Source organism: Agelaius tricolor, unplaced genomic scaffold, assembly GCF_023055355.1.
Source record: "Agelaius tricolor isolate 1412-34295 unplaced genomic scaffold, bAgeTri1.0.p SCAF_1, whole genome shotgun sequence".
NCBI classification, from domain to species: Eukaryota; Metazoa; Chordata; class Aves; order Passeriformes; family Icteridae; genus Agelaius; species Agelaius tricolor.
In genome coordinates, this window is record NW_027269261.1 from 72,108,565 (window position 1) to 72,133,280 (window position 24,716).

Genomic DNA, 24,716 nt, shown 5'->3' on the forward strand with positions numbered 1-24,716 from the left:
AGAAGTTTTTGTCCACTCCACATTCACAAAACCAAACTCTAGAGGATGCTGTTCATGTAAAATCATAAAGCTTAAACAATCCACCACAAAAATAAGTTCCTGCTGTAAGAAGCCCTCCCCACTCTGTGAGATCCAAAATACACTGTTTCCCATTGAGTTGTAGGCTGTAAGATGGGAAAGGCCCATTCCCACCATCCCGAGGAACATGAAGACTCAGCTAACCCCTACTGCTCTCTGTTTTGTCAGCCACAGCATGAGCAATATGCAGGTGGAATGATGCGTTAATATTTGACAGATTTTTTAGACATCTCTAGTCTCTTCTTTGGACCAAAGCATGCCCTAATAACAGGAGTGTTTTCTCCTCCTTACTGGCCAGTTCTTCAGCTGTATAACCAGGTAAAGAAATCAAAGCTGGTGTAGCTATCTCAGTGTACACCCACTGAAGGTGAATCCACACAGTGAATTCACTAATTTCCCCTGTAGGGACAAAGAATGGAGTCATCTATGAAGCTGAACCAGTTCTCTTCCTCAGCCACAGCCAACACCTCAGGCTATTTCAGAGCAAAGTGCTTCTCCATACAAAGAGAAGAAATATGTATACAGGTCATTCTCTTCAGAAAGTAGAGGAATTGAGTGACGAAAGACAAAAATAAATTAAAATTTCCACAGGAGAAAGATTTATTTTTCCTGTCAGTGACTATACATTAATGCCTAGCAGACAACCAAGACTTTAGGGTTCTTAAGACACAGACTGTTGAGCACTAGGCACAAGTTCAGAAGACTCACATGAGCTTCAAGAGAAGATTTCTAGGATGCCCATTTCCCCTTTCTCCAAGTCTAAGGCCACCTTCCTCTCTCATTTCAAGCAGGCTTCCCCCTCTTAGTGCCTCAGTTTCCCCAGGGCTCCACTTGGGATCATGCTATCTCTCATCTCCACCCTCACAGGGGCGTGAAGAAACACAATTAAAAATGCAAAGCACTTTGAGATGTTTGGCAGAAGTTTGAAGGAGAACTTGGAAAGAGGGCAACTCTGGATCAGAAAGGAAATTCCTGCCTGCCCCCTGCAGCTAATCAGCTGCCAGACTGGAACAGGAGATTTAATCACATCCATTAAATTTGCCTGCATCACCCACCACATTACTGGTGGGTGAAGTGATCCAACCACTTTGTTTACATTATGTTTGACTTACTGTCTTTGCTGAGGCAAAGAAAATTGTAACTAGATTTACAGACTGACCTCCTGTATTAGGCTGCCAGGACATCAGCACTGAAGGTCTTGCATTATTAGAAGAGTCATGCTAGGTCAAGAAACACACAGAAAACCCCTCAGCTTCTGAATATCAAAGAGCCGGCACAGAGGTTTCTAGTGAAACCTGAACTGGCAACAGTTGGAAGGCAGCAAAAAAACACATCCCCTGGTAGGAACCAGACAGGAATGAGGGGGATACCTGTGCCAGGGAAATATCAGAAAGTCTGGAGAGGGGGTGAGTAGAACAGACATTATCCTGCAAACCACAGCCAGGGAGAACTGCAGCTCTGGGTGATGAATTTGAGGCACCCAAAAGGACGCAGAGCACATAGGGCTCAGCACCCTCCAAAAATAAAGTCCTATTGCTGTATCTCAGACTCAGGACCTGATAAGTATTTAAAAGACACAGGACATTTTCCTTTATAAACTTTTCACACAAACTGCATCCTAATAACCTGTTGATAAGCATCCAGTGAAGAAAATGAAGCAAAAAGCTTTCATGTTTCAGACTTACTCTTCTTCATAAATATCTCTTTTACCTCTCAGCATTCACGACCATCTCCAGGGCATAAGACAGGCTGGATGAACCTGCATCTTTCATAGAAAAAGTGACACTACCCAACACTTGAACATTTGAGTGAAGCAGGGGAAAGAAACACCATCATCTCTGGGTGCTCCTAAGCACGCTCAGAGAACTGAGATATGGCTTTTCCATCTTGGCATCTGTGCCACCACCACCTGAATGCTACCTACAGGACCAGGGGAGGAGCCAGGTAAAGCAAACTATTGCTAAATCAGTCAGCAACTGGTCAACAGTATCCCAAGGAAGAGCAAAGATGGAGAAGTATTCAAGGAGAAGCATTGATAGAGAGTATTATTGTCACAGCACCTTATGGAGTAGGGCTGTGCTGTTACCTCTTTGGGGTGGCTGAGGACATAAGAACACTATCAGGTAGTCATTTGGTGCCTTAAAACAGAGGTGGCTGTGAGATTCCCAAAGGCAGGCACGTGCTTAACACCTGTGACTAGCACACACTTTGGTACTTTGGAAAATTCCAAGAGGTGCTTTTCTTCACATCGGCAAGCAAATACCTTTAAAACTCTGGAAGCAACTTAGAGCAGCACAGGATGTCTACAGCACACAAACTTGGATTTTTCCACTTCAAGGGATCATTTTTCTCTGTGGACTCCATAAACATCTCGAGTACACTTTGCCAGGAAAGGCCCATCTTTGCAATGAGTACACAGAGAGATAGCACGCAGCAATTCTGCTCTTTTTCTAGTTTATATGATGCTCAGCCGATACACAGCTTTCTTTTGATTTAGAAAGACTGTGAAATGGAAAGCATTTCTCAAGTGTAAAATACCTCACAATTTCCAGTTAGCTCCTGTGTGGCAGCCAACTCCACAAGAAAGATTAAACATCTGGTTCCTTTGAAATGCCCTCCTTAAATTCTCCGGAGAGGAGTGCATCTGACACAAAGCATGGCATGAGTTGAAGCAAAGTGTCAAGGAAAGTTATTTATTATTAAAACCATCAGAAAAGAAGTACCAAGGATTTTAGTCTTATCTCAATATTAAGCACAGAAATCCTGGCAGGGAAGGGTTGGCACTTGTCCTGCTCCATGCAATCGAGCAGAGAAGTTAAAGCAACTCAGTCAGCAGAATGAGTGATGGATCAAGAGGGGAAGAAACAGCTTCAATAAAAGTGTTCACACACCTCATAGTCAGGAACCCTGCACTTAAAAATGCACATGAGAAATGAGCTTGGATCATCTGCAAGAGAGGAGATGAGTTGCTCTGGGGACCTCTAAGGACTTTCAGTCTCTCAGGGGGTAGTAGTCAGTGTTGAAATGTGGGTATTTATCCAAATTATAAAACTCTATAGCAACTTGGGCTGTGCATCTGAGAAGCACAGGCAGAGCTGTAACTTTTTAGATGGCAAGTCTTGCTCAGCCACTCACCCTGGGGTTCAACTCAAATATCACCACATGGATTCCATGCCAGCCAGGACTTGATCTGGAGACAAAGTGTCACCATCTCTGTGACACTCCATGAAGGTACCTGCAGAAGTTGGTTCTAGGTTATAAATCTGCAATTCTTTTGGATCAGCAGGTTCATTCCTCTTCCATTACAGGCTTTCAAGTCTTTACATAACCCCTCTGTGTCTGCTTTAAAAGCAATCCCAGCTCCCACTGCTCATCTGTCTGAATCAACATCATGCTAGCAATAATTTATACCAGTTCCCAACCCAAGAGCTGCATTACCCATTTGCAATGAATTAATGGCACCCATCTCACAATAAAACATCTCCTCTGCTGCCTGGCAGCCTCCCCACACTGCAGAAACAGAGGTGAAGGAAAATCAAAGCCAGAGTGTGCTCTCATGGGCAGAGCAGATCCATCAGAGTCGGCAGGAGCAGCCAGCAGGACAGTGTGAAAAGGCACATGCTGGTGCTGCTGACAGTATCCTTATTTGTACTCGGTGGAGACGCCTTCTGCTGGAATTTTCACACAAGCAGTTTCTTGTGTGGCCAGAAAAGCCAGGGCTAATGAAAAGAAAAAGTTACTGTGTCTACAAGCAGCAACATTCTGAATTGCAGTGCTAAGAGATGGAAAAGGCCAGTCAATACCTCTCCACTGTTCATTAAGGGCAGAGAAACTCAGACTGGTTTGGGTTGGGAGGGTTAAAGACCATCTTGTTCCAAGTCCCCTCTCCTGGCCAGGGACACCTTCACCAAGCCCAGATTATTCCAAGCCCCATCCAACCTGGCCTTGAACACTTACAGGGATGGGGCAGCCACAGCAACTCTGAGCAACCTGTGCCAGTGCCTCACCACCCTCACAATCAAGAATTTCTTCCTAATACCCAGTCTAAACCTACTCTTTTTCAGTTTAAAGCCATTCCTCCTTGGCCTGTCATTACATGCCCATGTTCCTCCTCAGGTTTCTTGCAGGCGTTCTTCAGGTATGAAAAGACCATAATGAGATAATTTGCTGTGTTTCCTATGTTGATCTCTCTAGTTTTAAACACTCCAGTCCTGGGGGTTCAACCAGTTGCCACAATATATTATTTTCAGACGAATACTGCTCTTTCTGTGTAATTATTTTCCAGCATTGCTGAGTGTTTCAATTTAAACACATATATTACTCCCCTAATCCAAACAGTTGATGCTATAGCCCCCATATTTTATGGATGGGGAATTGGCTCAGGGACAAAGTTTTGAAAGTGTTTAAATATCAAAATTATTTGTCCAATCTCACAGAGGGAGTCTGTGCCAAAGAAAGGAAACAAGCTCAGCCTTGCACTGAAACCATTCCCTCTTTTTGCTAATTTGATCATTTGGTGTTTTCTGATGCTTGTTCTGTCCTAAACAGGCTTAAAGACTTCCACTCCCAGGAAGCAATTATCCCCTGACCTCCATCTTCACTGGATATACACATCAGTCAGCTGGAGGGGATCAATGAAAGCTCAGTGTTTAAAACACACAGACAAGGGGCTTGTCATTTTCCAGTCCTCTGCTCTATATTCTCCTGTGCATTTGCTCCCAAAGCTCAGCATGATTAAAGCAAATCTGCAGGACCTTCAGCAAACTCTCCTGAGCATGCTTGAAGCAGAGTGCAGTTTGAACAAAAACATTACTCCCTCACCAAGGAAAATTACAACCAAGCCTTTTATCTGGGCACGTTGGGGCCAGGAACTGTTGGTGCTCAACATATTTTTAAAATAATAATAATAAAAAAAATACTCCTGTGAGTAAACACCCAATATAAAATACTGCATGTTTTTAGAGGTAGCATCTCTGAAGTATTCTTTTTTGAGACTTAAGAATTCACAGAATTCAGCCTGAAATAGGATCATTCATGACTCCAAGTTGTTATAAGAAAGCAATTCCTTAGTAAACATGTACATGGCTCTGTCAAACTGCAGAACTAACAGTGGGTTTTATGCAGTAAAACCTAAATTCACTAAGCAGTCAGTCAACAATACCTATTAAAATAATGGATTTTGGCTGTGCCAGACCATAAAGTATCACAGAACAGTCAGAGAGCAAGAAGGAAAAATCCCTTACAAGAGAAGGCTCTGTGCCTGGTGACAACAGTAACACCACTGTGGAGCTGGAAACACGGGGGTGGGAAGATGATAATTTGATTAACAAAAATAAATTGAGGCACAGCCTACCTTTATCCCAAGGGCCTCAGACATGGCCAAGGAACAAGTTGAAACCTTTTCCAGCTATCCATGCTACATCTAGCTCAGGGCCTCACATGGAAAGAGGTTTTGCCTCTTCTCATGATCACATCTGTTGTGTCAGACATCCAAAGCCTACCTTCAAGTCCTGCCCGCCACCAGACATGCTGGATTTTTGGTCAGATAGGAGTACAGTCACCTGATAGGAGATCATCAGATCCTGCAGCTCTCAAATGTCTCCATGAGCCTTGGAAAAGGCTGAGCACCCTTGACATCCCCTCTGTACCTTGGCTGCAAAGGTATGTCATACCATCCCATATTTTATTTAGAGTGAAGGTACAATACCATTTAAACAGCAAGGGTAAATTGTCCCAGGAGACAACATGAGACATGAAGGGACTTTCTGCAACAGACCATAAGTCTGAAAGTTGGGATTTCATCAACAAACTGCCAAGAAAAGTGTTCACTATCATAAAAAACACCCCAAACACCAGATCAGAGATTTAACAAATGCAAGTGGTCCAAACCTCAGCTTCCATCTCCTTCAGTTATTTTGAAAAAAACGTTTTTTCACTCAGCATGGATATAGGCTGCAATCCTGAAACTGAATGCAAAGCCCAAGAGCAAGAAGGAGTTCCTCAGCCTGCTGCAGCCGTGTTTTCACTCCATGGTGTTCCAAACCACCAATAACAAGGAAGTGACTCATGCCAATTACAGTGAGGCCACTTCCAAGCACCATGCAGAAAGCAAGGAGACTGACTGGGAAACGAGCTCTGTCACAACCAAAGCCACCTACACCTCCCCGAGCCCGCAGCCTGCACCAGGGCCCTCCCCCCAGACTCTGCCCAAAGCAGGAATCTCTCTGTTCTGCTGGTGATATGGGAGTGGTGGGAAGTGGTACAAGCTGGGATGTCTAACACAACCCATAAAAACTTTCAGATCACTCTGCCAAGACTCCTCTTGAGACAGCCCAGATGCTTTGCCTTTTACTGTATCTCCTAGCAGCAGCCTGCTAGAGAATTGTTGTGCAATAAGAATATAAATATAATGCAGACAACCCTTTCTCTTATTTGCCCTCCACAGAAAAGGACATGCTTATCCTTTCCTCATGCAGCTGCAATCACAGAAGCAATTTCCAAAGTGGAAGCAATTGCAGTCCAGGAACAAAGCCTGTGGAACACAAATTAACTCAATCTCACCACTGCTCCCAGTGAAATCTCTCACAGGTGAAAGGCCCAGTGATGTCAGAGGCTTTGGGAGATGAAGGAGATTTAGGAAACGCTTAACATCCATCTGAGACTCCATGGGGAAGAGACAAACAGGAGCACCATCCCTCCCAGGCTCTCCTCCTCCTGCACAGGGCAACAGATCACTTTTCTCTGACTCCTCTGACTTCTGCCTGCCCAGAAATGCAATAACGTTATTAGAAGATCCAATTCACCTAATCTGGGAACTCAACCCATGCCCTGTAGGTACCTAAGGAAGAAGTCCTCCTTAAATAAGCTATGTTCCTAAGCTCCTTGTATCATCAACAGTGAACGGTGGGTGCCTTTGAAAGCCTCCAGGGAAGATTCTGTCTACTTAAATTTAGGAGCCCAATTAGGGATAGTTAATGAATCATAATGTTACCTTTGGATTTATTCTCCTGAGTATATCTGAGTTGAAATCTTACTAACTGCCTTACATCTTTTACTCAGATATTTTTCTGCTATCTTGAACTTTCCAAATCTGAACTTGAAGCTATAAAACACCTTAATTTCTATCCAGTGATGCATGTGCTCAATCTGTCCACAGGCAGTTTTCCTACTGCTTTCACAGCCATGAAAGTCGGTTGTTCTTCTTTCATCATCTGAAATGTAATAACAGAATATGAAGCATCTATTGCCAGCAACTCATAAATCTCCTGCTTGATGTGGCTTTTGGTCTCCAAAGGGCACAGGGGAAAGCATCGCATGCGCCAGTCTGCTCCCTACACGTTCTATTTGGAAAGAAAAATGGATCAAAAGGAAGAAAGCCTTGTAAGAGATACCTGCAGATACAAAGAGTTACTTTCATCTGGTAAATTTCTGCCTTCTCCCAAAGTCAGGAGAGTTCTGCATTTTCACAAGATAACGCATCTTGAGGAGGATGAGACTCAAGCTGATTCTTGTCCAAATTCCAGCATGCTCAGCTACATCCCACCATGGCACCTTGCTGGTAGTACAGCTGCATCTCATCTCCACCAGGCCCAGAACAATCAGACTAACAAGGAAGTCAGGCTCATTCTGCCAGTCTATTTCCCCTCTTTGGGCTGCATTTGTTACATACTTTCATTGGTACTTTGCAAACCAGCCCTGGCTTTCTTAGGCATTTAGGGAATATTGTTTGTTGGTTTCTTCAGAGAGACTTATTACAAACTGGAATTTTATGCAATGCTCTGAATATATCCACTCCACTTTGGATCAGAGTTACACCAATTTTTGGACTTGGACACACTCCTATTTTTTTTCATCATCTTCACTCATTTTAGTCAAACATTTAACGTTGCAAGACTTTAGCTGAGTTGGTCAGAGCCTGGTGCTAAAAATGCCAAGGTTGTGCCATTCACTTAAGAGCTGGACTTGGTGATCCTTGTGGGTCCCTTCCAACCCAGAGTACTGGGATTCCTCTTATAATACAGAACTGGTTTGACATTTAGGCTATAGGGCTTGGCAGAAATTCTTTTGTGCTGCTTATCTATTTTTCAGGAAATGTGTGGCACAATATGTGGCTCCCAGGAGAACACTGACAGAGCAGTGAGTATTGTGTGTTCAAGTGTGGCTGATCCAGAGTCAGGGCATTGCTCATGAGAGGAATTACTCACCAGCAAGGGAGAGTCTCTGTACTCAGGATGCCAGCCCGTACCCAAGTGGTTCCAGCCCTGCAAGTTATCAGGAATCAGCTGAGTCACAGCAACCAATTTTGTAAAACCTGGGCCAAAAGACACTCCCTTAAATTTCAGTGAAAGGTGTACACAAATACTGTCAGGGAAAGTGGCCCTTGGAGATCTTCATGACTGTGTACCCAGAAGCAGTGTTTGGGTGAGCATTATGTATCACTGTGAGTCACTTAAATGAGAGCCAGGGAAAGAATATCCAAGATAAAGTAGGGAGAAAGGGATGGAGTAAAGGGCCAGAGGTCCTGAAACCCTCTAGAGCTGATGGGAAGCCATGCCAGCCTCCATCAAGCACAGGAGAGGAGCAGCCAGGAAGCAGAACCCAGGCAGGAAAGGAAGGTACCAGGGAAAATAACATCTACAACTACATTGCACTGCCCAAATATTTTAATAAAGAAGCCTCATGCTTCAGTATTTGAGCCAACAATTAGCCTGGTATGATCCAATCATTATATTCCAAGAATTAGGAATATAATTTGTCCTCCAAGGCTACTGACCAAGATAGATATTTAGGGGATTTTCTGAGCCTAGCTATGTAGCAATGTCACCCACCCCATAGTCCACTGAGCACTGATGACCTCTGAGACACCAGAAGAGCAATCCAGAAAAGAAACTTAGTTCAAAGAGAAACCACAACCAGCACATGTCTGGAAGTTCCCCCATGTTTTGTCTCAGTGTCTGCTGGCAGGCACAGCTTGGAGATTCTTCCATCTGTTCTCCTTGCATAATTAAATTGTTGGTAATTACGGCAGCAAAACTATGCTGTGTACAAAAATATTTTCTTTCTATCTACGTGCTACTAACCCAAAAGTGTGTGCTAGTTCTTTATCAGTTCATCACCTTCTCCTCTCTGCAATCAAACAGCAGAGAACTAGGCAAGGGGCTAGAAGTTTCTCCCAAAAAGAGCAGTGTCTTGATAGCAGGAAATGAGGAATGTCATCAGAAAGCAGCTGGTAACCTCTGCCATTAAAGGCAGTGACTTATTCTGGTCACATGTTTGACTTAGTGTGGCAATTCTCAGGGTCCCATGAAATGCCTAAACTGGAAACCCTGCACAGGGAAAGGTTATCAATTGCATTGGAATAAAGATTAGGAGTGAATAAAACTGTGTAAGGCAGCTACAGGACTAAATGCTCCTCAATTATACACAGATGAATGCAGATCAGTATTTACTGAATGAAAACACAGCTTAGTTTGAGACCCAAAACTCAGTGTGGGGATCACTGGCTCCTCAGTGGTTCAGCACTTGGCTTATAGAAACCAGGCTACACTAACAAACTTGAAATCCAAGGATCTGTGAACAAAGTGGCAAAACTGTTTTCAATATAAATCCTTCCATTCACATGGTTATAACCTGTGAGACATCCCCCTTTGGGGCTGAGATTTCCTGAGCACAGTGGAAAGTTTGAGGAAAAATCCTATAGATGTTTTTTAATTATGAGTATTAAGCCTCCCCTGTTTTTTCAAAGTACATTTACAGGCAGAACCTCTCTGACACACAGCATCAGCTTTAAATAATCTGGCTTGGAGACTGTGAAAAGTTCTTTGCATGGTTTATGTATTTGATTTTATTTATTTTTCTGGTAGAAAAACACGTAGCATGCATCATCTTGCTTCCATGCATAGCCCAAGGGAGCAGTAAGGACTGCAAGCCCAAATCTTACTACAATTGCTACTGTGAGTAACTGCCAGTTTTGTGAAACAGCAAATTACAGTCACTTTCCTGACCCCACATAAAAGCAAATACACACCATGGAAAACAATGCCAGGGTTTTGTTACAGCCCAGTGAGGATGTTCCTGAGCACCTACCCCACGCTCTTATGCAACTTGCCCTGCAGCTACAGTCTGGGAGCACTGGGAAGAAACTGTGGGAATACTCAGTACTGGATTCTTGTGGCAGCTTTCCAGTACTTAATAGTGGGTTGTTTTTTTTTTTAAGAGAACACAAGGTTTTTTAAAGCTAAGTGTTTGTTTCTATTAGGCTTCATTAAATGTTCAGCAGGGACATTTCTTGCACACCAGTCTGCTCTTTCCCACTCTCCACACATGTTATTAAGATTCATTTATACGAATATCTTAAATGATACCTGGATTCACACCACCTAATTGAAGGTATTTTACTGGGATGGGAGGGGGTTAATTTGTCTCTCCATCAGTTGTTCAGATAGGCTGACTAATCCCTCAGTTTAATCCCTTCTGGTAAATACCTGCATTAGTGCACATAAAGCTTGGCAAGACTGAGCTGCAAGCTTGCACATTATGTATGGATATACATTCAGGCGTAGGACATTGCTGGGCAAAAAGCTTCTCTCATTTATTCCAAAGTTAACAGAGAACAATCCTGAATCAAATCCTGCCCATCTATTAGTACAGAAATTATTCCAGGACTGCCTGGGTCTCCCTTGAGACCTCTCTAACAGGCTGACAGGTCTCTGAGGACCCTGGCTACCTGCAATACTTGATTTACCAGGTTGCCACTGCAGCCAAGCCCCACGGATCATTCTGGGGAGGTCAGCAATGCTCCTCTGCTGGTGGCCTTTGCTAAGTACTGCCCAGTTTCTGCCTGTTTGGGTAGCAAGGCCCATCCACTGGCATTGCTCCCCTTTCAAAATTACTAAATTCAATCAGTTAAAACACGTAAATGGAGACACATCTTATCCTGCCATGTGTTTGAAAGTGTTTCTTATCACATATTCCAAAGGAAATGCAGGTTGTTAATTCAGCCAAGGAACTCCATACTGTGGAACCTCTATTTTTAGGCTTCCTTTTTGGGACTCTTAGAAAAAACATGACTTTAACACATACCTTTGCTGCTAGCAACTTGAACCCAGGGCAGAGCCTTTATCTGGCATGCACTCAGTTTAAGGTGCCACTTCTTTCAAGTGGAATATAATGCGCTGTACTGCAGTATTTGTTCCCTCCACTGGATATCTTGAGCCCACCAACCCTGATATCTCATCATCAGATAAAAGGATTAATCCAGCACAAAGAGGCTGTGAGCACCTTTTGAACAAGTAAACCTTTAACAAACAAATTTCCTGTACGGGAAGATAGACAGGGATGGTTTATGAGACCCTGTAAACAGCAGAGAAACTCATAAATACAGTCCTTCAAAGTACCTCTGTCCCATGCTGGGATGACCCCACCTCATACCACAGGAGCCACTGCCCATCTCTGTAAAGAGACATGCTGCAGGATTGGCTCAGCTCACAAATTGGAGCTGCCAAAGGAAAATTAATCCCTATCAATGCAACTGCACAGGATAAAATCTACCTCACAACCTGCTTGGGTTAGAGTGACAAGATGTTATTAATTGCAATTCCAATAACCATCCACATTACCTAAAATCTGAAGTAATCCACCTTAATTACCTTAACTCTAATAACTGCATGGGATCATAACAGCTAGAGGAGAAGAATAGTTGTTAACTTGTTGACTGCCAGATGCAGACTGCTGATAGGAGATATATCAAATATTATAGTATTAAAACTGACCTCAGCTTGGCAGGAGAAGGCTGTGATTCATGCCCATAACTCCTGGGCACAGGGGGAATACAACAAATAATTGAACGAGGATCAAAGCATTGGCTGTTTCAGTGGAATAAGACAGGAGATTAATCTCATTTACACTCAGGTAAACCTCCTTCCTAACTTTCTCCTAGTTCAGCAAGAACTGCAGCAAGTCCACTCTACAAGTCTGTTATATCACTGCCTTGTTTAGACCTCTGCCATTCCATTAAAATCAATGTTACAGCAGAGGGTGAGAACTGGATCACTATTCTGGCTGGTCTGGGCTTTCCACCTTTGAGTTGATTCAGACTTTTCTCTGTGATAAAATGAAGAACCTATCTTAAAAATCTGTATTTTTAAAAAAAATCTTGCATCAAAGCTATTTTTTTTCACCCTTGAGCAAATAACTCACTTCCAATTATGTTCCAGGTAATGGAAAGTCTAAGACAAATAGAGTTGAAAGTGAGGCTCATTGTGAAAGTGGCACACTAATTACAAACACTATATGGAGAAGAAATGGCATCTTTGTGCTTGTACAGCAGCTGGTGAAAGGAACTGCCTGCCCATTTCCCAACAGCAACCCAAACTCTGGAGGCACCCAAGTATCAGTTTGCAGACAAGTTTCACAGAGCTGGAAATCAAAATCCATCTTCAGGCTGGTCTCCCTACAGCAGGATGATAAAATGAGTGAAATGGCTGGGACATTATTCAAACTCAGGCATCTAATGGGACATATGAGCAGTAACTCTGATCTCTCACTTGTTTCCCAGGCTCTTCCAAGGGGAATCATAGCAGTTTGCACTGCAGGGTCTTGCACCAAGCTTCATGCAGCTCATACCACTCTGTAAATCTGCTGTCACAGGACTGAAAGGACAGTGGTGGGACGAATGGTCAGATGACTCTTCAAATAATCATAAAATGGTTTGGCTTGGAAGGGACCTTTAAAGGTCACCTAATGCAAACCCCTGGAATGAGCATGGACATGTACCTGACCTCGAAGACCCAGCCTCCCTGTTTCCCTGCAGGCCAAGCAGGCAGAGAAGTGGTTGGTGCTGCTTGTTATGCATGAAGACAATGTCCACTCTCAGATTTTGTATTTCCCCAGACCGTCTTCAGAGGCAGAAAATATTCTGCCTCAGTGGTGTCTTGATGTCATCTGAAGATGTGTTTTCTTAGCTTCTCCTGAAAAGTCAGAGACTAAATACCCAATACCTACAATTATCTACAGTTAACACACACCTGGCTGAGGAGGAAGGGGGATGCTGTGATCTGAAAAGGACTCCACACATAGGAGTGATGACCCTACTCACATCAGTGGACCCTAGCCTTCAAGCAAAGGTGCCTGAAATCATCCCACAATCACAGAAGCATCAAGATTGGAAAGGACTTTTGAGATGAATTAGTCCAACCATCAACCCAGTCCCACCATAATCACCCCTAAAACATATCCACATCCAGACACCTCTTGAACACTTCCAGAGAGTGATTCCACCACCTCCCTGGGCAACTTATTCCAATGCCCAACTGTCTTTCAGTGAATTTATTTTTTTTTCTAATATCTAATCCAAACCTCCCCTGGTGCAACTGAAAGTCATTTCTTCTTGTCCTTTCATTTGAGACATGGTAGAAAAGACTGGCGCTCACCTGGCTACAACCTCCTTTCAGGAAGTTGCAGGGAGCAGTGAGGTCCTCTCTGAGCTTTCACACTAAGCACCCCCAGCTCCCTCAGCCACTCCTCATAAGAAGTTTTCTAGACCCTTCACCAGCTTGATTGCCATAAACAATGAGGAAACCTGGGAAGGAAAATGTGTGTGGTCCTTCCAGCGTTCTGTTTAGACCTGTGAAGATTTTGTGATAGATAAAATAAGGATCACTTTATCCTTGACACTGTTTACAATGACACAAAGAGCATTAACTTCCACTCTTGATATGTTCTAGAAGTGGTAAACTGTGGTTGCTGTGATGCAAGAAAATTAAACACACCATTCACCTGGTACAGTGTAACCTTTGTGTCATTAAACTGTCTTCACACTCAAAACAAGGTGACTCCACCAAAATGCCTGCTGGGAACAGCATGTGGTCCCTGCTGACTTCTAAGCCATGTCCAGACTATGCAACATAAAAGGTCATTTCTGTAACTTAGCAGGAGGTCCAGTGTCATGGATCATAGAATTATGGAGTCATAAATGGCTTGGGCTGAAACAAACCCTAAAGACACCTAGTTCCAAGCCCCTGTCATGGCAGGGATGCCACCCATTAGATCAAGTTGCCAGGGCACCACCAGCCTCACCAAGGTGTCAAGAGCTGGGCTTTGGCACAATTTTGTTCATCAGTACAGAAGTGCTCAGTGAAGTCCAGAGGTCGAACACAAAGACTAAGCAGCTGCCCAAGCCTGGGAGGTCACTGCTGCTCCTCAGGGCTCAGAGCATGTGGGGCATCACATCACAGGTCTGTGGCAGCACAACAGACAAAGGACCCAGTGATGACCTGGAGATGTGTCAGGCCAAGCAAAGAGCTGAATTTGCTGCCTGTCCACAGCAAAGAAAGCTGGAAGAGCCCTGTGGGACTGTACCCAGACACAGGGCCGTGACACTTACTCAGCTCAGGGATGTTATCAGCTGTGTGTTATCTGAATGGACAGCCCTTTAGAAACACTGAATGCTGAACTGCTCCACAGGCAAAGAACATGGCTGAAAAAATTTGCCTGGACTCGTCTGAACTGTCCCTGCACATGTTCCAGCCACATCTGTGGCAAAAATACTGATTGTGTACAGAGGTGCCTGCTCCAACAGCCCATCTGTGCTGCACCATCTGCCCTCATGGAGCAGGACACATCCCTTCCACTTGTCAGAGCTCCATGGAGAGCAGCTCTCAGCCTCCTCCAAGGATGAAGGGATTGAACTCAGCCAACCCAAGCTGAACACTCTTATCAAACCAATTTTATCAAACCACTTTGTTAGCACAGCATAGAGCTGCCACTGCCCAGAAACAGGAAGGAAATGCATTACCACATCTTTCCCTAATGTCCTCTTGTCCTGTTAAACACAAGGAACACAAAGGTTGTGTTAGAGAGTTCAGCAGGCTCGTGTGATTGCAAAAGGATTTCATACTGGACATCTCATCCATCAAGGACACCAGCAGGGTTTAAGGGAAAGATGGTGGGATAAAATCGTCTCCTGGGTCAAATTTACCTCATAAATATTGCTCCTTTTCATGCCAAAGGGAAGTCTTTGACTTTTAATCTTTCCATATCTCAGTTAAATGATGCAAATGACAGAGAACTAAAACAAATGATAGATGCACAGCTAAACCTCCCCCATGTTCTTGGGTTCCCAAGATTTCTCTTTTAAATGCCACTACAACCCCTCTGTAAACTACAGTGGAACTTATTCTTAAGCCATGCTTGTATCAATCATTTGATTTAATGAGCAAAGATTGCTTCCCATTAGTGTTTTTTTCTTGTGATAGAGCAAACTGTAGAGATAAAAGATAACTTCCTATTCTCATACTCTCAGCCCACAAACATTTCCATCTAGACAAGGCTTCAGAGCCACACTTGGACAAAATGAACCATGACTGCATTTTTCCAAAAATGTGATGTTATGGTCAGATATTGAAAATCCTCTTCCCCCTCAGTTTGACTGAGTTTAAATAAAAGTCCATTTTCTGATGGAGCTCCCTCAGGCCAACACTTTGAGCTCTTGAAAGAAGAATGCCCTGCCTAAAGAGGGTAGATTTAAATTGGACACTAGGAAGAAATCCTTAACTGCGAGGGTGATGAAGCTCTGGCACAGATTGCCCTGAGAAGTTTTTGATGCCCTGTCCTTGGAAGTGCTCAAGACCAGGCTGGACAGGGTTTGGAGAACGTGGGACAGTGGAAGGTGTCCCTGCCTAGGGCAGGGGGTTGGAATGAGATGATCTTTAAAGTCCCTTCCAATACAAACCACTTTATGATTCTATGATGCAATGATGTTTTGATCTCTTACAGACATGTTTTGCATTTATTTATTTTCTTGTACTTCTATTGTTATTTATCAAGTGTTTTTCAGCACAGAAGACCCTGTTTGTACTCTCAATAAAAAATTTAAAAAAAAAACAAAAGAGAGGAAACAGTTCCTAGAGAAATAAGTCCCAGTCAGCACTGAGCATGTTGAGCCGACATAGAGCTCTAGCAAGGTGATTACCCACAGACACAACAAACTGCATCCTCCCACTTCCAAAACAGGCAGAGATTACAAGAACTGCAGCTCTCCTGAGACAGAAGCCTTCCACCCAAGCTAAATACAGGTACAGCTTACCATGGCTGTGCTCCCAGGCCTGGCTCCAACTCTTGAGAGCACAAACTCCTCTTAGAATAAATTATTAATGAAAGTCTTGCAAAGACACCTTGATAAAAAGCTCAATAGGATGTCTTATGCTGGCTTCTGCTACTGTTGGCACATGAACACAGATGGACATAAGCCACCATGAAAAATGGAATGTCAGGAGAGGGATTAAAAGCTGGCTGTGGCATTAGTCCTGACCCAGCCTTCTTCTCTGTTCTGTTCTCCAGCATTAGCACTAGTGGGAGCAAAGAGCTGTAAAAATACTGCTGATAAATGTGAGCCTTAATCAAACTAAGCACTTTAAATTATTTAATTAGGAAAAATTTTATTTTTACAAATATAGGGAAAATTCAAAATAGTTGAGCCCTTCTACATCCATAGGGTAGAAGTGACCACTGTGGCATTTGAACAGAGTTTGCTGAGGTTTCTGATTGCCAGTGATGCCCAGAAGATTTTTGCCTTTTCTTTTCTACACCTTTTATATAACTTCTATGTATCCTCAGTATTCTTAGCATGCATACTTGTAGTTCCTTAAGTCTGATAGTCAACTTAGCATAGCCCTAGTATTTGGTGAGGCCAGGAGCCCAAACATCCTAAAGGCCTTGTAGTAGGAGGCCAGAAAACCCTATGCTGCCTTGGGAAACCAAAGTGCTCTCTAGAACATATCCTGTAAACGAGAGATTTGGCTCATCCAGGGGGAATTCCTCAGATGGGGGAATATCACACCATTCCTCCAGGCCTCCCATTGGGGCATCCTTGTTAGATATGCTAATTTGCAGGGTCTATAAATTGTATACACAAGCTATTGTGTGTGTGCATTGCAGCACATCTCACCGGGCAAAGTGGTGCACCATAAGGATCCTTGTTAAAACACTGAGGTAAAAACCCCTTATCCTTTACCCCCTTATCCCTTACCTGTGTCTGGCTCTCAATTTTCTAAGACCAGGAAAAGGCATCACCAGGCCAGAGTGAGCCAGGCTGCATCCTGGCCTCTTGGGAGGAATGTTTGGATACAGGAATTGCTCTTTTCCCCAGGACACAACCAGTCAGGCATCAACAGATTGGGATTCAAGCACTACAGAGATGTCAGTCAAAAATATGCCAAAAAGGCAAAAGATTATGTTTGAGTGATGAATTAAGTGAAATGAATGTGCTACCCTTGTTTCAGCAGTCAGCAGGAAAAATCACAATTACCAACAACTCCAAGGGAAGACTTGTTGGCTGTCATGGTTTGAATACCAAACACATAATGAATGTCCCCTCTCCCCTGGGATGGCATGGCTCTTGTAGCCAGACATGGTCCTTCCAAAGCAAGCTTGTGACAGGGAGGTGATGTGTGAAGCTGACATGGCTGAGACTGTGTGATTTCTGCTGACAACCAGTGCATATCCACCCCAGGCTACAGGGCTGTCAGCTCCACAGCCTTCACTAGTCCCCATTTGTAAATCAAATGCTGAATGTTATAAACTGTTAGAGACTGGTCCTCTGTGGCTGCCTGCAACAGACTCAGAGAGTGTAGCAAAGAATACAAGCCAGTGACCCAAAAAAACTCAAGTAAATTTGATTTGCATATTAAATTAGAAGATTCATTCCAGTGCCATAGATGCACTACCACCAAATCTGACTGAATGTATCCTCTGTCAAGAAGAAAACATTTCCTTTTAAAGTCTTCAGACAGCCTTGGACCATAGCTGAAAATTACTAACTGTTTCTCCTCAAAAATGAACCCAACCAAAACATCTCCCAAATACATGGTACATTGAATCTACAGGCATGTTCCCCCCAGGGACCAGGTCTTAGAGGTGCACTGGCTCACATCACAAGTGCTGTCAGCTCTCAGAGCAACCACAAAAGATGGGGTTAGAGCTGGTACCCCACCTGTCTGGGTGCTCCCAGCTGAGAGTCTGGATACCTGGCCAAAGCCTTTGGAACACAGCACAGAGCTTTGTCATGAGTTTAGAAGAAGGTTTAAACACTGGATTTCTGGTGTGAGTCAATGCTGCATCAGCACAGGCTTCAGCTGAGTGACATGCTGTTCTGCCAGGATGGAACTCCAGCACATCATACAGAGCTCAGCTGCAGGGCCTTCCCAGCACTGAGCTCCCTGGTGTGCTGGCACTGCTGCTGTAGGTCCTCCTTGCAAACTAAGGAGGCCCAGGGCATTGGTCCAAGCACAGCAAATGATCATTTGTACTCTTTAAATGTTCAAACAGTGCTCAACAGCAACTTGGCCCATGCCAGTGAGCACTCTCCCCAGTCACAGCTGGCCATAGACTGGATCATTGCCCTCGGGCAGTTGGGATACGTGTGACTGCCCTGTTTTGAAGGAAAAACATCTGGCTAGATGTAAGTCCTGCTGTGCCACGCACCCCTAGGACAAGAGAAGCTTTGCTACATTTTATTTCATAGGACAAGTGCAGTCCCTGTGCTCTGAGCAGTGCCCATCCATCACCATTCATTAACAGCTAACTCCAGGAGTTTTGGTAAGGAGTAAGACCCCCAGCACAGATGCTCATACCTTCCCATTTGCACAAGAGAGAGCACGCCACAGCCTGAGCTGATTTAAATTGTCCTGAGAAATCTGGCAGGGGCTCCAGTGCTGTAGAGTGAAGCCAGCTGGAACGTAAGGCTTTCCACTCCACACTTTGCACCCAGCCAAAAATCACATGTGGGTAGCGTCACCGAAAACCAAACACCTTCTCCTGTCCTGCCTCAAGTTCTGTGTGAAAACAAACGTTCGCCTTCACGGCTGGAAAACTCATATTTCAAGGTAGAGTTTTGTGCTTCAGGAAAAAACATCCCAAAGTGAAAGAGCAGCATTAGCTTTGGCACTGCTGAGGAGAAGTCCACGGAGAGTTCGACTGGCAAACAGTCAGAGGAGAGGCAGAGCAAATCCTGGCCCTCTGAACAGCACACCGCGTGGGTTTGGGAAAGTCACTAGTTCAGCCTGAGGCAATTGCAAATTAGAGCTGAGTGTCACAGAGAAGCAGGGCTGGAAATGAGTTTGCTGGGCCATCTAGTCTACCCTTCTAGACCCGTAGCAGGATCCCATCTAGCTCGCTTTTAAATACCCTCAGTGATGTGTAGACCCAGTGACAACCATTCAGACTTTTTCAGAACATCTCTCTTTTCACCTCTATAACCTTTTTTTGAATATAGAGCTTGAATTCCTTTGCTACATTTTATGCTCTTATACGGGGTGCAGATGTTCAGGGACATCACACCATAACTAATATGATCCAGTGAAGCCAAATTTATTATTCCTAAAAAGACTATATTTATAATATGTCTCTACTGTCTACACATCTCTAGCTAATGATTGGCTAATCCTAGCTGTTCATGCATCTAAATTAGAATGCTGATTGGATCATCCAATTTTTTCACGCGTCTTGCTGTGATTGTTTGGCCCACCCATGGCTCACTTTCCCAAGCTTGCTGACAAACTTGCTGGGTCCTGATGACTCTTCTTCTAGTATCTTTTTCAAGACCTCATTTCTGAATATGTCCATAATTCATTGTTTGTGAAGGTGTCTACTGTCCATTATTACAAGCAGGCTGGATTGTGCCTCGGCTGAATATGGCTATTGTCTTACAAAAACTCCTCAACCTGCAAAATGCCTTCAACGCCCTTAGCCTCCCATGCAAGGTGATCAATAGGCCATCTCCACATCTCTGCCACAGCCTTTAATGTGTCTGAAAACTCCTTACCTACTCTCTTCCCAGACTTCTAATTTTAGATTAAATAACTGCAAACTGGGATTCATTTTACAAATGTACCCAAAGGCAAAAACAAGACTGATGTTCTCCCTGGAACCACATAAACACAGTTTAAGGGGGTTTCTCCTCCAAAATGTTTATAATTGACAGAAAATCAAGGGAAGATGAAGGCAAAAAGGTCAAAGTCCATGATTCCTATTTTAAAGGTAGGAACTTGGTACAGAGAGACACGTGTTTAGTCTTTTTGAGAACTCCCATAGCTGCAAAGGAATTTACAGAGGGTTTAATATCTAACCAAATTATTGCATTTGAAAATGGGGTTATTTCTGCTTCTACTGAGCTGCTAGATAAACTATTTTGAATTACAACTTGAAGATGTGTATGAATGTTCGTGACAGATCTGGGAAACACAAACCAGATCCTCCAAGAGCCCCTCCAAAGCCCTAATCTCAAAACCATTCTTCCTTGTGGGTGAAGCAGAGATGATTAATGGCATTTTTCAAAGCTCTCCAAAGACCATATTTTTTCTACAGGAGCTTGAGACAAAATGATCATTACTTGCCTGACACTTACATGCAAGGCAAACCCTAACAATGAATACAAGTTGAAAAGATTCTGCATATCAGATTTACTGGACATGCAAATTACCTTCAGGTAGAAATATTAATAATTGTCTGAATGGTAAAATTTGGAATTTTCCAAAAAGGCCTTCTGAGTTTGTACATGCATTACTTATTATGCAATTTCTTCACTGAGCAATCACCATTTGAATTTTTTTTTTTTTTTGGACGTTAGCACACACATAAATTCCCTGCTTGTTGTCATTTTATGCTTTAGCAACATTTTACATGCCCTGGACTGCCATGGTTTCAAATTCAAATAACTCACACAGGAGAAGCAAGTATAATTCCAGCATATCCACAGAATACCAGACTGTTTATGCAAATCTGGAGCAATATTAGAATTTATTAGACCCTGAATATATTGTAATAAATGTAAAGTTAATTCTAATGAACAGCAACAAAATAGCAAACCAGTAACAAAAACAAAACAAAACAAAAAACCAGGGAACAGAATGCTTCTAAATAAACATAAATACTACATAGTTGATTTTGTGGTGGGGTAGGAAGTTGCATGTGAGGATGGAGTTAGACAAACAACTTGATGAAAAAATCTGGTCCTAAAAGAACCTCAGGGGAAGCAATAAATCTTGAATTGTTCAGATATGAAATATCCAAATAGAAAATCTGTTGCTGGTCATTAGCCACAGGGTGTGCTTGGGTTGATGACCTCAGCCTGCTCGTGCCCACACAACTGTGGCAGCAAACCATCAGGCAGCAGAGCAGGAGGAGAGTCAAATTCTGCCCAAAGGATGGAGTTTTGCCTCACTGAAAGGGTGGTCAGGCACTGGAACAGGCTACCCATGGAGATGGCAAAATCATTCCTGGAAGTGTTAAAAAAGGTGTGCATATGGCACTCAGAGATATGGTTTAGTGGTGAACACAGTGGTGCTGGTTTAACAGATCTCAGGGGTCTTTCCCAACTTTAATGATTTTATGATTCTTGCAGTCCTTTTGCTTTAACTTGAAAAAAAGATGAATGAAGACACAGAGATGAGTTTGTTGTGTTGGTGCCTTAAGATTTTAGCCTTTATATTTTTCAAATCCTGTGCTGCAATAGTGCATAACTGTAAACTTAAGTGTTAACTACTGTCTTCCCACTTTGGTCAGACAAAGCAATTCCTCTGGGCCTGGAACCCAAGGACATCCTACAGCCTCAGGCTCCAAAAAGCATAAACAAAAGTGAATTGGGAGGAGCAAACTTGGGGAATATGACTTCATAACATGAAGCTGTAATTGGAGAATTAACCCCTGATATGCAAATAGACAAAATTTATATCTATCTGAAAAACTCATGACCATCATCCGTATTGGGTGTAGCCCCTCTCAGAGGCGTCTGACTTCCCAAGGTGTATCTATTGAAGGCCTTTAATAAACACTCACTTTATTCTCTTAACTTTGTCCAGCCTCTGTTCTAGGTAGCCACTCCAAGGCATCAATGTGATTCAAGACCTGAAAAAATGCTTAATGCTGGAAAATGAAAAGAGAATGCTGTTTACTGTATCAGCATGGAGTCTGTGAAAGATCCCTTGATGTATGAAGAGAAGGAAACTGCCAGCTTCCAGTGAACATATCAGTCATAGCACAGTCCCCAAATTATGGAAACACTGCAGGTCTTAAACAGTCAGGATCACTAATCTTTACTATCACTGCCACAGGTGCCTTGTCCTTCTTATGGATTCTCCAGACAAGGTCTAAACCCCAAGATGGGATGTGTTTATTGTACTGAGATTAGTATAAAGGTACATGGATAAGATGTAATTCGATTTGTATGTATTAGATCATGTTGGATGATCCCACAGTCTCTTCTGGCTTTTAAACTCCACAAATGAGCCCATGACCTTTATAAAGCACTGGATGTACTGGAGAAGATATTTAAATGTATGTGTAATGAGTTTCCCATTATGCTAAAGCATGCATCTTCAACTCTGCTTCTAACATCACTTAACCTCATGTTTTTCCAAACATGAACTATAGTCCTGTACTTTCAGCTTCTGCATTACTATTGCTATTTTTGTGCACACACAGATCGTGTTTCCTGTGATCTCAGCACCATCAGACTACTTTCTTTTCTGCTAGAATTGTCTGGTCCCCTCCCAGCTCTTCCCCTCATTCTCATGTAGCCAACACTCTTTCTTCTCCTGCTCCCCTGAGCTTGTTCCACCCTACTGTCCCTAAAGAATTCCCCAAATTAGACATCACCTCTTAAACTCTCAGTCTTGCTTTGGGCCAGTCCTCCAGGAACCATCTTTCTCCCAGTACACTTAGGGATGACCCCTCCTTAGCTTTTAATCCTCTCTCTTTTCCCACCCAGACCTCCCAGACAGACAATTTAGGGCATTTTGCACCAGTTGTGCTGTATCCATGTCCATGTGTAAAGTGGTAGCTGAATATGACTGTAGGGTAAGAGTTCAAAGCTCTTTAATTGTGGTTCAAACAAAAACATTTAATTTAAAACCAAACTGGGCCAAAGCTAAAGGCTGAGGTTTTCACTATGCAGAGAGAAAGGCTATATAACCATCTCAGCATTTGTCCTGTTTCCCAACATCCTATATGCTGCCTGCTGCAAATCCCTGAGCGACCCAGTCTGCCCTGCAGCTGATCCAGCTTTGAGCAGGAGGTAGGACCAGAGCCCTTCAGGGCTCCCTCCCAACCTGAATTACCATATGGCAAGTGATCCTATGATCCTATTTCATTGCCTGTTTGTGATGGAATTTTGCCTGCAGCCACTTGCAAGAATCAGGGTTTATTTTACCTGGTTTGGCTCTGGGTTTGTTTCTGTTCCAACACTGTGGATCACGTGCTTGGGGAATGAAAAATAAATTAGCAAAAAGGCAGGAAGGTCTACCTGACCAGGTATAGCATTTAAAGTAGGCAATGGACTCTTATGCATAGTTCTTTCTCCAAGATGAGCTAATAAAACCCTCTAACCTAAATAAATGCATTTTGCATGTGTTTATTTCATGTTGATACTCATTTCTCACATTCCTGACTCCTGAATGCTACTTAAAACCCTCCTGCACTTTCATCTGCCCCATGGAGACAATGTGTAAGTCAGTGTGTCTCACCCTGCCACCTCTGAAAGCTGTCCTGAGGCCCCTCAGACCCAGAGCCCTGTTTGTTCACTGCCCTGTCGTTTCCCTTCTTGCAGAGTGAATGGTTAATGGCAATCACATGTGAGAGGGGGTGTGTAATCTCCCCCCCAGCTCAGGCCTGCCTGGGATTTATCACCCTCCACTTCCTGGCACTCGAGGCAGCCCAACATCTGGTTGTGACTAGTGCCCCATTTTGGCCTCTTTCCTTTTCTGAGAGCACTGAGAACCAGCAACGAGAGAAGGGGCAAACCACCCCACACTGTGCTGGGACAGGGTTTGAGTCTTCCCAAAAGCAAGTGGGGAGCAACTTTCAGCAATGTGCAGCTACAAAACACGGTCTGTTTAATTCCTGTTTACAGCTTTATACGCCCAGACTCTGCTCGATGTCCTGCTGACACTCAAGATGTGGTTTGCAAAGCACTCAGGAATGGCTTGTTAAGGAAAACTTATTTTTATCCTCTTCACCTTTAAAAATTTGAGGAGCTTCCCAGCCTGCTTTCACAGCATGCAGATGGCTTGGAAAATAACAACCTACATGGCAGAGGGTTAGATTAGAGTGCCCATTTTCACTGTCCAACTCAGATATCCTAATTATCATGAAATCTAAATTCAAGATGATGATGAGCAATTCAGAGAATTGCCAGAGGCTTAGGGCTTGGCTCATAACATCGTTAACAGCAAAAAATAATCACTGATTCTATGCTGGAAACCTGTAACAAGCAGACCTCATAATTGCCAATCAATCAGAAGTGTGAAAAAATCAACCCTTAATCAACATCATGGAGCTGGTAAATCTTGAGGGTGGGCCAGTTCCTGTTGGAGCTGCTAAGGACATTTCAGAAAGTTTTTTAATTGGCAATGATCAACATGAGGACTTAAGAGAGACCTGTCTGTGAACTTTCAGAAGTATCATCTGGAAAAAAAACAAATATCCCAATACATTTCCACCCTGCTCCATGATGTAATTACCATGGTAGTTCATATGCCTCATTAAAGGTGCTGGTGTGACAGAGCAGGTGCTGTTTCATAGGCCCATTTCAGGACCATTACTGCACAAAGCCAGAAGAAAAGCAGTTTCATCCCTAGTCTGGAGAC

General features: G+C 43.3%; 1 protein-coding gene across 1 annotated transcript in view; it reads right to left on the minus strand.

The window, feature by feature from the left end:
• The window catches only part of EVA1A (eva-1 homolog A, regulator of programmed cell death), a 104,810-nt gene that overhangs the window by 13,447 nt on the left and 66,647 nt on the right, over nucleotides 1-24,716 (minus strand). The gene's annotated exons all lie outside the window — the stretch shown is intronic.